Below are 14,153 nucleotides of genomic sequence, written 5' to 3'. Positions count from 1 at the left end.
AGGGAATGGAACGAGGGAACAGTGTAAAGGAGCAAAACATGGAGCAAACCCCAAATAGGGTCACAAAAAGTCAGGCACGGCTGAAATGACTCAATAACAAAAATGGTTAGGTAACATCAAGCAATACAATTTGTGTGAATTTCATAAGTTGGGTAGGGCAATAGTGGATGACGAAACTGTAAAAAATGATTACGATCATGACCTTTAATAGAGTTTGGCCTTAATTTAGTAGGGAAAGAGTAGCCATTCAAGGTTTTTATATAGTACAGTGATATGCTCAGACTAGAATTAATTTTTCCTATTATACTAATTAATTCCCATAATCATCAATTCCACTTCTGATTTCTTTTCCAGTTTTTAAATTTGCTTACTTACATACAATAAGATGGTCATTATGTTGGAAGGGACTTCAAGATTTCATCCACGCTTCCCTTGCTTCTTAAAAATGTAATTCAAGATACAACAAAACTAAATATCCATGATGAACATTTGGAAGCCATATGTTACTTGTAGTCTTAGAGAGTTGAATAAAGCATTGAACATATAAATGACTTGCCTTGTAGCATAATATCCATGAGAGGCAGAATTTGAACATGGTCATTTCTATCTATAAGGGCAGTCCCATAAACACACCATCATTCTTTCTGTCCTACTTCCTAGTTATAGTTAGATAACATCAGTCTTTTTTTTTTATTTTTGGAGACAATTGGGATTAAGGGACTTTCCCAGGGTAACATAGCTAGTAGGTATCTGAGGCTGGATTTGAACTCAGATCCTTCTGACTCCAGGGCCAATGTTCTAATCCACTGCACCACCTACCTGCCCCATATTAGTTTACTTTCCAAGAAGGCAAATTTTTTGGGTATTTGCTATATCATAAGGAATAATAACACCATCATCAACGAACCTTTATTGACCCTATGTCTACAAAAAATATTTGACTATGGATTGATAATCCACAAAATAAGTCTCACCTTAATTAAAATCAACCCAAGAATTTCCTGCTCTGTTTTAATTTTTTGTTGTTGCCCATTTTCAAATAATACCATTTGTGCCCCTGGGTTACTTTAGAGAGTTCAAAGTATAGCAATGAATCTGTTTGGACAGCTGAAAGGTTCACTTCAACTCAATGTATCTTGTGTAGTGGAAGTCATTTTCACTAACCCAGTCCCTGAGAGTCCTAGGAATTGCAAACTCTCTCTGTAATGCTGTATTCAACAGTGACTATTGATTAAGTCAAATGGATTTTTTTTTAAAAAGTGCCTAACTTTTCAATTCCCAGAACTTTCCTCTCCTGGTTATAGTGTAAATGTATGTCTTGGAAAATATCAAGAATGAGTTCACTGAGGATATTAAAAATCTTTTATAACAAAAAAGATAGAAAGTACCAATTAAATAAAAGGCTTTTAATAGTCATACATTCTAGAGTACATCTACAAAAGTGATTCACACACCTGCTTTCATTATACCCCAGTTCATGACACTCTAGTTCTTTTATATGCTTGGGAAATTCTCCAATAAAATGAGCAAGAGTGAATTTAATTTTATTTAATTAAAATCTATCTATCTACCTATCTATCTATCTATCTATCTATCTATCTATCTATCTGTATGTGTATTACATACATATGTTATGTAAAATCTGACTCCATTGTGTCAATATAGCATGAAGGTAACCATGGATCCTTGAAGGTTCTATCCCTCAAGGAAAAAAAAAACCTTTGGTAGATCCTACTAAACTGGAAAGGCTTTAAGTGGAGGCCTAGTGAAGGACTGTATGCCATTCATCTAAGATCTGTCTAATCAAATACAGAAGCATTCATCACCAGAGGATGGATTACCAGGTGCGAATTATTTTTGGTCACTCAATTCATGAAGACTATCTGGCTATTAAAACATAGCAGGGTTGCAGTCTGCATTGTAGAGGCAATATTCACACCAATGACGTCATAAGTTTTCAAAGTATAGAAGTATGCCATGTCTCAGATTCATGGCAGCATTGCAAGACTACACAATGCCAGGATGATTTTTTTTAAAATTGCTAATTATTAATATAGGACAATTTCAACACTTTGCATATTTGTTTATACCTACTTTACACACTTTTCTGTTAAGTATCATTGAATGAACACCTGCTGTGTTACGTTCTTTGCTTACAAAAGAAACAGGAAACTAATTTTGTGAATAAAATATGAGGGATTTCTGCCCTTAAATTACACATTATGAAATGGGAGAAATAAAACACATACCTATGAAATAACAACTAGAAAAGAATTTCAAGACAATATATAAACAAATAAAAATAACAAGAAAAATTTCATAGAGAATGACAGAAAAGACTTAGTTATAGATATGATTATGAATAGGCTGAATAAATTAAAAAATGCAAGGTAATTATGGAAGGAGAAAGTAGATGGGGTCATCATGGGAAGCTTCATTAAGGAGATTATGCTCACAATCAAGTAGGGGAATACGATACATGAAAAGAAGCTGAAAAGTGTAGGATCTCAAGCAGGGAGGCATAATGAAGTCCACAGGAGCCAGATGAACTGTTATGAAATATCTGTCCTGTGCCCCCTCCTGTACCTTCTCTAAGGAGAGAGAGAAGGGCTTGAGGGGTGGGGTTACGAAGGAGCTATGGGGTTCAGAGTTGATTTGATATTGCAACAGTTAGCTTATAAAGGCCTTTAAAAGCTAAATAAAGGAGCTTATATTTTGTCTTAGCAGCAACAGAGAACAATTAGAATTTATTGAGTGGGTGAGGTAACAATATCAGATGTGTACTCATGCAAAATCACAGTGGCAGCCATGTGGAGGATAGATTGGAACGGGGAGGGTATGAGGCAGAGAGTCTAGGCATGAGGTGAAGTCCTGAACTGAGGTGGTGACAGTGGGACTAGAGAGATGGCATCAGAAGAGAAAGATGTGGTGGAAGTAGAATTGGGCAAGATTTGGCAACTTATTGAATATATAAGTTGGGTGAGAGTGGAGAGTTAAGGGTTAAGCTGAGGTTAAAACCTGAGTAACCGTAAGAATGTTGGTGATTTCAATGGAAATAGGGAAGTTTAGAAAAGGAAATACTGGAACTGGGTATATACATCTGTGACTCATCTGCAAATTGTCATCAAGGAGATGATAATTAAAACCATGGTAGCTGATGAGGCCATCAAGGGAGATTATAGAGAGAAAAAAGCCCAGGATAGAGACTTCAGGAACTGCCATGTTTAGGGGATATGATATGGATGTTGATCTCTTTTGAAGCCTTAAATCATATAAATTACTGTTATCATTATTAATGTTAAGAACCCAAAATGATTACATCCACATAATTCATTTTACTTTTTTTTTAGCTCTGCTATTCAAAAGTAACATCTTGACATGCCATTTTGTGCTTCATACTTGGTAAAAAAAAAGTAGGCCAAGAATAATTTCTTCTTAAATGTACCTCAGATTTGATACAACTGAATGTCTTATAAGTAATCATTTTTTTTTTATTTAGCTAAGAAAGAACTAAGACTAATGTTCAGAAGATTTAAGATTTTAGGTTCTAACTCCTTATCCAGAAAAAATCCCATATTTTATGGCTACCTAAAATGTGTTATATGTATGTGTTACAAAAAAGAAGATAAAATAGTACTATGCTAAATATCATTGGCTCCATAGCAAAGGGACCCAGATTTAAATCCTACTCTGAGGCTTACTATCTGTGTGTTTTCAGGGCACTGAACTTTGCTTGTCTTGCTTCCTGATCTGTGAAAAGAGGGAGTTGGACTGATTGGCCCCTGTTACTTCCATCTTTTGATCTATGATCCTACAAAACTTCACAAGGTAGCAAATACCCCAGAATTGGAGGTCTTGGAGCAGTTGGGGATGTTTCAGAGTGCATTCTTGCAAAGGGAAGGAAGGGACCTGAAAATCTTTGAAATCCTCATCATTTTAAGGTTGAGGTAACAGTTGACAATTGTGAAGAGCCTGGGAACTGTAGAAGGGGCCACTACAGGACTACCCAGACCTATCCAGAAATTCAAAAACAATACAAAACTTTTCATTTTTTTCTGCTACTCAGCTTTTCAATTCTTTTTTAGGGGTGACCACTGTTTGAGTGGATGTTAACTCAAACTCAAATAGAAAGAGGGCTACTAATCCATACATAAAAATCCATATAGGCTGCATGTTGATTTCTTAATCAAATGTAACTTTCTCTGTATTTTATTTTATTTTTGTTTATGTTGTTAGTTATTTCACAATAAGAAGACTATGTGTTTTGACACTTCTGCTCTACAGTGTTGGGAACTGGATTTCCTCCTCCATCTATATGGGTTGTTATTGTCAAAGTATAAAGATCATCAATGTAGAAGTAATTGATATTGCCCACTGCCATCAGACTCATTTCATGCATAACTAATTCTCTCAGATTCCAATACCCTACTATTTCCCTTTGTTTGATAACGCACTGATAGCATCATTCTGCTCCCTCAACTGGGTAATATACTTAAACAGTTAAAAGATGTTACAGCAAAGAAATGAACTTCTTTATGCTCCAGGCCAAAAGAGCCCATGAATTTCAGGGTCAGATGCTCCAGTCTTCTCTTCCATATATTGTAGTATGTTTTCAATTATAAAGAGAGAGGCAGAGAAGGCATAGTGTTGCCCTGGTATGCTTATATAAAGAAGTAACCCTGGAGTCTCAGGCATGGGAATAAGTAGGGCAAACTATGTCTGACATAAAGAAAAAGGCACTGCTAAGGGGTTGTAATGATTTTGTGCATAATTTCTGGTTTTGTATATGTTGAAGCTTCCATTATCTCTAAGAACTTATTTTTTGGCTTTTTTTTTGCATAGTAAGGGAGTAAAAATGAAACGTTAAAAAAAGCTATAGTTCATTTTATTATTTCAAGTTTAAGATTTTAAAGATTATTGAAAGGAGTAAACTTTCCCTGGTGACTTCTAGCTGTATGGGTTTTTTTTTTCCTGTTCTCACTAGGGACAACTCCCTCAATTGCTTCCTAGTCCTTCCTTCTTTTTCCCAGTCTGACATAAAACCAGTTCACCTGAATAAAAAGCTCTGATTTTCAATGAAAGGAAGGTTTCAACTTACTTTTCCTTACTGCCCCAAATAAAATTTGATCCCACCAGTGGAGTTAGTCTCTTAATTTTTACCCCATAATGACTTTTCTTTTTATTTTCTGGAAGGAACATGGAGAATTTTAAGAAATCACTGTCAAAGCAGATAATGGTTTTTATACAGTGTGAGCCTATTGGATCAAAAGGGTCTTCAGTTTGAATACACTTCATCAAGTCTTCTTTTCATAGTTTATGCTGCATCATCAAGTTTCCAAGTAACCCTAGTTTCAACTATTATTTTTCCTATATCTCATGGTGAATTGATAGTACCTATGCTTCCTGCCCTCTACTTCTACTGCTCCTTCATGTTAATTAACAGGTAATGACTGGGGGTAATGACCTCCACTAAAAAACTGTGAGAATTCATTTGAGCTCATGGAAAAGAGTTAAAAACCATGAAACACAATGGCTCTACATGTAATGCTAGCCATGACTTGTTCATGCTATATTAATGCATCTAAGGCTTGTAAATATAGCTATTAATTATCATAAATTATTTAACTAAAAATGAACTTCATTTGCACATACTCTCTAAAATCCTGTATACCTTTAAAAAGTCTATCATTTTATTATTCCACAAAATGATGTGAGGATCAATTTCAATTCAATATCATAGAATTTAATTAAGCAGTCATTTATTAAGTACCATTTTTATTTGATACTGGGGATGCAAAGATGAAAAATGACGATCTCCTTGTCCTCAGGGAGCTCAGAGTGGAGGCAAAGTGATCATGGAACTGAGCATGAGCAAAAGTACCACACTAATAGGATATCAGAAACTAGAGCTGCATTCAAATGTTTGACTAAGAATCAGAGAGTTCTCCCTCTGGTAAATCCAAGTGAACTGGCTTAATTTGCTCTTTTTCTATTTTTTTTAGTTGCATGTCCAATTCATTGATCTGTTCTTTATTTTAATAATGTAAGCATTTAGAGATATAAATTTTCTCCTAGGTTCTACTTTGGATGCATCTCATAAATTTAGGTATGTTATCCATTGTTGTCATTCTCTTTAATGAAATTATTGATTATTAACATGATTTTTCTTTGACCCACTCATTCTTTAGCATTAAATTATTTCATTTCCAATCAATTTTTAATCTACTTTTCCACCACCATTTACTAAATATAATTTTTGTTGTTTTATGATCTAAAAAGGAAACATTTACAATTTCTGCCTTTCTACATTTGATTGTGAGGTTGTTATACCCTAATACATGGTCAGTTTTTGTGCATGTGCTATGTACTGCTGAGAAAAAGGTATATTCCTTTCTAACCCCATTCAATTTTCTCCAGAGGTCTATCATATCTAACTTTTCTAAGATTCTATTCACCTCCTTAACTTCTTTCTTAATAATTTTATGGTTAGATTTATCTCATTCTGAGAGAGGATAGTTTAGTATAGTTTTACTGTCTATTTCCTCCTGTAACTCATTTAACTTCTTTGAGAATTTAGATGCTTCAGTATTTGTTGCATATAAGTTCAGTACTAATATTGCTTTTGTCTATGGTATCTCTCAGCAAGGTGTAGTTTCCTTTTTTTACTTCTTTCAATGAGATCTATTTTGCTTTTGCTTCATCTGAGGTCCTGATTGCTATCTTTTTTATTTTTAAATCATATGAAGCCTAGTAGAGTCTACTCCAGTGTCTTACCTCTACTCTCTGTGTGTCTCTCTATTTCAAGTGTGTTTTTTGTAAACAACATGTTGTAGGATTCTGATTTTTAATCCTCTCTGCTCCCTGCTTCCTTTTTATGGGTGAGTTCATTCCATTTTCATTATTGTGTGTTTCTCTCCATCACCCCCATTTATCCTTCTCTTTCTCCCTCCTTTCACCCTGTCTCTCTTCACCTTTGTTTTCCTTCTAACCACTGCCTCCATAACACTTCCCTCCTTTCTATCAATCCTCCTTTTTTAATTTTCCCTCTCCCTTCCTATTTCCTTATAGGATAAGATGGGTTTTTATTCCTGAGTGTGTATGTTATTCCCTCTTTGAGACAATTCCAGGGCAGCTAGGTGGCACAGTGGATAGAGCTCTGGCCTTGGAGTCAGGAGGGCCTCAGTTCAAATCCAGTCATAGACACTTGACATGTACTTAGCTGTGTGACCCTGGGCAAGCCACTTAACCCTGATTCCTTCACCAAAAAGAAAAGAGACAATTCCAATGAGAGTAAGTAAGGTTAAGCAATGCCCTCTTCCTCATCTTTCCCTCCACTTGAATAAGTCTTTCATGCCTTTTTGTGCGAGATAATTTCCCCCCATTTTACCTCTCTCTTCACTCTTCTCCCTGTGAAATCCTCTTTTTTACCTCTCACTTTTTTTGAATATCATCCCATCAAAGTCAATTTATAACTGCACCCTCTGTTTATACATACTACTTCTAACTGCCCTCATAGCAATGTAGTCCTTAAGAGTTACAAGTATCATCTTCCTGTGTAGAGATTTATACAGTTAATCTTTTTGAATCGCTTGTGTTTTCTCTTTCCTATTTATTTTTTATACTTTTCTTGAGTCTTATATTCGAAAATTTTTCTGTTTTACTCTGGTCTTTTCATCAGGAATGCTTGAAAATCCTTTATTTCATTGAATGTCCATTTCCCCCCTGAAGGAATATGCTCAGTTTCACTGTGTAGGTGATTCTTTGTTGTAATCCAAGCTTCTTTGCATTCCGTAATATCATATTCAAAGCCCTCTGATTCTTTAATATACAAGCTGCTAAATCCTTTGTAATCTTGACAGTGGCTCCACAATATTTGAATTGTTCCTTTCTGGCTGCTTGCAGTATATTCCCCTTGACCTGAGAGTTCTGGAATTTGACTACAATATCTTTGGGAATTTTCCTTTTTGGGGCCTCTTTCAGGAGGTGATCAGTAGATTCTTTCATTTTCTATTGTACCCTCTGGTTCTAGAATATCAGGTCAATTTTCCTTGATAAATTCTTGAGGTATGATGTCCAGGGTCTTTTTAAAATTATGGCTTTCAGGTAATCCAATAATTCTTAAATTATCTCTCCTGTATCTATATTCCAGGTTAGTTGTTTTTACAATGAGTCATTTCACATTTTCTTCTATTTTTTCATTCTTTCAATTTTGTTTTATTGATTCTTGATGTCTCATGGAGTCATTAGCTTTCACTTGTCTAATTCTAATTTTTAAGGAATTTATTTTCTTCAGTTAGCTTTTGTACTACCTTTTCCATTTGGTCAATTTTTCTTTTAAGGAATTGTTCTCTTCAATGGATTTTTGTACATTTTTTTCCCAATTTTTGTGTTTTCTTTACCAAGCTGTTGATTCTTTTATTATAATTCTTTTATATCACTCTTATTTCTTTCTGAATTTTTCTTATCTCTCTCTTATTTTGGGTTCTTCCAGGAGTTCTTTTAGGTCCTATTCACATTTTCTTTGAGGCTTTGCATATAAGCATTTTGACATTGTTTTCCTTTTCTGAGTTTGTGTTCTGATCTTCACTGTCACCATTGTAACTTTCTATGGTCAGAATCTTTTTTTTTTTTTGACAATTTTTTCCAGCCTATTTTGTAACTTTTCAAGTTGATCTCTGCTTTTTGGGTGGTAAGGTGGGGTACTATATCAAGCTTCTTGCACCAGGGCCTCTTGTTGCCTGCTGCATTGGCTTCTGGCCGCTTGCCTGTTGCTGTGCTGAAGTCATGGGGTCTCAGTTGCTGACCTACATTTGGGCTCAGGGCTTCCTGCTGGCTTTCTGGGGCAACTGGACTTCACTCCCCTTTCACTTGAGTGAGACATGCTTTTCCTGACAACTTTCCAAGTTGTCTTCACCTTGAAAATTTTTCATCCCTTCTTTTTGTCAGTACTACCACTATGGAATTCATTTTGAAGTATTATTTTATAGCTATTTGGAGATGAATTTGAGAAAATTCATGTGCATTCCTTCCTTATTTTTCCATCCTGGCTCCCAGAATGAAAATAACTTCTATATAAACTTTTTTGTATATATGAATCCTGTGCAGTTGTATGACTCCACAGTATCTTAAATTCTATCTTGTGTAAGGAGTCTTTCCTAGGATACCCTCCTTTTTTCCCTCCATGCTAGTTTCCTTCCTCTGAAATTGCTTCCAATTAACCTTTTATATATTTTGTAAGTACATAATCATTTGCACATTGTCTCGCTCATTCTAGTGTGAGCTCCTTGATCACAGGGACAGTTTCTGCCTTCTTTGCATCCCTACCATTTAACATAGTGCCTACTTCATAGAAAATCCTAAATAAATGAGTATTGACTTAAATATAGGACCCAAAACCCCAATGGTATTCCTGGGTGTAAAGTTATGCACAAATTAGTAAATTTAGGGCTTAAGTACACATTGCTTTCTAGAATGGCTGTTTCAATTCATAGCTCCTCTTCATATCACTTAACACCTCTGACCTTTATTTTCCTCATCTATAAAACAATCTTGTGTTACCTATTAAACTGAGTTGTTGTGAGAAAAATATTAGGCTTAAAGATTTAGAGCTTGTGGCCATTGAATACAATACCCTGTAAAATGAGGTAAAATGACTTGCTTAAGGTAACATTGGTGGTAAGTGGTCATATGGAAGTAGAAGAGAGGAAGAGAGGAAGAGAGAGAGAGAGAGAGAGAGAGAGAGAGAGAGAGAGAGAGAGAGAGAGAGAGAGAGAGAGAGAGAGAGAGAGAACTGTATTTCTCTCCAAGTCACCCATACAATCATTTCCCTGTTGCTTAGTACAGTGAAAAGCATGTAACTGTTCTACTTCCTGTATGACCATGTTAAATGATCTGAGATATGACATACATGAGCACTTTCTTTCATGAGCTTGACATTCATGGGAATATTTTTCTCCCAACTTCTGCTTTTTCTCTCTTTGATTCCTCTGAAATATATTGTCTATTCCTGCAATTTTTTTCTTCTCTAGTAATTTTGGAGAAAACAAGTACATAAACCATGAACCAAAAAGGAAAAAAAAAACAAAGTGCAGTCACTTTTTAAAAGGACATAAATAAGTGACACAGAGATTAAATTTTTAATTCTACATTTGAAATAAAAAAGAGACAATTTGTCTGAGGACATACTCACTTTGGACAAGAGCCAATAGTGTGTATTTGGAGCACAGACGTAAATTATAAGTGAAACAGGACAATGCCCAGTTGAATAAAAATGATATTGAATAGCCCTACTACATTTCCTGAGCAGAATTCTTTTCCCTTCTTTTGAAGCAAGGTATGTGCTAGCTACAAAGTCTCTTTGATTTTTGTTCCCTTCCCTTAGAAATACTGTCTAATGATTGGGATAAATGATTGAATGTGATCTGCTCATGTAGAAATCACCTTATTTACATCAAAGACACTAGGACTTTCTAATGAGGATGAGTGGTAGAGGGGGAAAGGGGAAAAGGAAGTAAAATAATGAATACCTAAAGGAGTTTTAAAATCTTTTGGGATACTAATTTTAGGGACCCCAGTACCTAATAATCTATGATTTTAAAAACTGTTTTATTAATGCAGTTTGTTTTCAAATCTGTCACTTTGTTTTCAGTCATTTATTTTGAAATCCATCATTGCGAGATCTCACTCTTCTCTTTTCTGCCCCAACCTCACATTCTCAAGTGCGCATGGGCAGACTGCAGAGGAGAAATGGCAATAGTCTAGGGTCAGAGGGTAGAGAAAACACCTTCAAACACCAGATCAACAACAACCAGCCATGTGAGCAATCAGAGCAATCTCTTTGAATCAATTAATATAGGAAGGGTTAGATGGTTCTACGATTAGAGAGAAGGAGCATCTAAAAGGCCAAAGCTCCAAAACTTTTGAGAAGAATAGTTAAATGGCATACCAAGATGGAGTTGACAGTCCAGATTAGTTTTATCTAATTCAGACCAATTTAAACTGATTCAGACCACTTTAAACTGGTTAAAACAAGTTCAAATTAGTTCAGACCAGTTGAAATCAGTTTAAACCAATCCCAAACAGTTTAAACCAGTTGAGACTGGTTAAACTGGATCAGACTTGTTAAAACTGGTTAAGACCAATTCAAATCAGTTAAAAAAACAGTTCAAACAGGTTTAGAACCATTTAAACTGGTTAAAACCAGCTCAGACTAGTTAAAACTGATTCAGACTGGTTAAAACCAGTTTCAAGCAGTTCAAATCAGTTCAAACCAGTATGATTTGACTTTAACTGTTTTCAACTGGTCTAAACTTGTTTAAACCAGTTTGATCTGGTCTTAACTGGTCTAAAATAGTTTGAATTGGTTTTAACTAATGTGAACCATTTTGACTAGTTTGAATCAGTTGGAATTGGTTTTAACTGGTTAAAACTAGTCTGAAATGGTTTAAACTGGTTTGAATTAATCTGCACTGGTTTTAATCCATTTTAACTGGTTTAAGATTTTCTTCTTGAGTTTTCCTTCTGTCCCAATTCTCTTTGTGATATCATCTATAGATTTTTTTAAATGGAAAAGACAAGAAAGGATCATATAGATTTAGAACTGAAAGGATCCTTAGAAGTTGCTTTTATCATATCTCTTTTAAGATTTGATTTTTCCAGCCTGAACATCTCTCATTATGTCAGCTGGCATTCATACACATACAGACACACAGAAAGACACAGACACAGACACACACAGACACACACACACACACACACACACACACACACACACACACACATATATATATTCTTCACCTTATCAATGTCTTTCACAAGTATGGAATCTAGAGCTAAACATATTACTTAAGATGTGGTCTAACTCTGGCATAATATTGTGCTTTTATCACCTCTTTTGTCTTGGGTATTTATGACTTTGTATTGATTCATATAGTCTTTAAATCCTCTGAAACCTTGAGATTTTTTAGATGAACTATCTATCTATCTATCTATCTATCTATCTATCTATCTATCTATTATCCCATGTTCTAACTCTGGGGTAGAGAACCTCTGGCCTAGAGGCCACATGTGGCTTTCTAGGTGGTTGGGTGTGGCATTTTGACTGAGTCCAAGTTTTACAGAACAAATTCCTTTATTAAGAGGATTTGTTCTGTGAAGTTTGGATTTCATCAAAGGGTCTCACTTGAAGACCTAGAGGACCACATATGGCCTTAGGGCCAGAAGTCCCCCACCCCTATTCTAGCTCATCAATACTTCTCTGAATCCTTATTGTTCTCCATTGTTCTAGATTTCACTCTTTACCCTGTGCCTATTATCTGTAAATTTAACTACATTAATTAAATTATTTTTATTATATTTTATTAAATTAAATTAAGTCTCTATTTATACCTTTATCCCAATCACTGATAAAAATGTTCAATAACAAAGTTAAGTACAGATTATTTTACTGGATACCTCCTTCCATGATTCTATGAACTAGTATTGTTTACTCTTTGAGATCAGCCATTTAATCAGCTTCAAATCCATCTATCAATGTGTTATCATTAATTCCATATCTTCCCATATTCCCCACATGAATGACATGAGAGATTTTGCCATGTGCCTTGGTAAAAAAAAAAAAAAGATATTCTATAACCTTACTTGATTTTCCAGTTTAGTAACCCTATCAAAATATTTTATGAGGTCCATCAACCTCTTCTCAGTTAATGACCAATTACAACAAAGTTTTCCTTTGAAAATAAATATGTATTTTTCCCATCCAGACTCTTTTGGTGAATTCCAGGTTAATAATTCCTGCTCTATGATGAATATGTGCCCCTATATTTTGTACATATTTAGCACAGTGCTATAATAGAAGCCAGTCACTTCATCTGGAAGGTCTGAAGATTAATGGGAACATTCTAAAGCTTTTTCTATTTCTTTAAGGAAAGATGTACATAAATGCAAATTTATAGTCTCATTAAATCATTAAAGCACCTGGAACAACATCATGTAAAACATCTAATTCTGACATAGGACAGACTTCTAGCTTCTGTTTATATATTCTGTTATATGTCCCATAAGAAGTGTCTAGAAGGCACATGAACCTTAGGGCACAATGTATATCAAAGGAAAAGAGAAATCTGGAGAAAAATGGGGAGCCATCTGCCAGAAGAACATGCCAAAGTAGCAGATGCTGCCATTGGAAGCTGTATTCAATGAATTGGCATCTGGGCATCCTTTTGTGATAAAATATAACCTTTAATTATTATTGTTGGTATGCACTTTCTTGGCTAAGCACACCCAGGATGAACATGATTCAGTCTATTTAAAAGAATGTGACAAATGCTTGAAGGAGACCCTAACCTGTAGTGGAGATAAGGCCAGTTTAAAATGCCCTCATTAAAATGCTTACATGAAAGTGATATCCATAACAAAATGGGATTACACATTACCTCATATATTTACTTCTTTTTTATAGCTTCTAAAAATAGCCAATAGGATTTCTGCTCAAACTGATATATTGTTGAATCAATGGAGTGTTATAATACAAAATATATCACAAGAGGAGAAACTGATGAAAATGAAAATAATATTTGGCATTGCTCATTTATATTATTCTTGAAACAAACTTGTACAGCTATGAGATTAGAGACACATTTCAAGTATTCTACTAATACAACATGTTGTTAAGATGTGGTTATTTAACAAAGATATAGAACTCGAATTTTGCAAATAATAATGCATGAATGCTGGTTTTATGAACACACATGATGTTCTGAGAAATGCTTGGCTTCTCACATCCTACATATAAGTTGTATTCTGTAAATTTCTTCCCTTGTCTGTATACTTTTACCTTAGATTTATCTTATTAAATTGTATATGCCAACTACATCATGATTTTAATGAACAGTTACTGATGTTACTGAGGGTAGCTGGCACTACACTAGGGGCTATGCCATAGGCACATAGGAGATTGAAAAAGCATAATGCCTTTTTCCAAAGAGTCTTGTCTGGATGAGACAAGTACAGAAATGACCAAGAATTAAGTCAATAAACAATAATAAACAATTACAGGTGATTTATTTTTTTGTATTGTTGGAATCAGTGAAAGGAATTTAGGTATGTAGTGTGACTGGATCTGGAGGTAGCTAGGAGAGACTTCAAGAGACAAA

This window comes from Phascolarctos cinereus, unplaced genomic scaffold (assembly GCF_003287225.1).
Source record: "Phascolarctos cinereus isolate Bilbo 61053 unplaced genomic scaffold, phaCin_HiC Scaffold_4;HRSCAF=312, whole genome shotgun sequence".
In the NCBI taxonomy this organism is placed as follows: domain Eukaryota; kingdom Metazoa; phylum Chordata; class Mammalia; order Diprotodontia; family Phascolarctidae; genus Phascolarctos; species Phascolarctos cinereus.
This window is presented reverse-complemented; position numbering follows the sequence as displayed.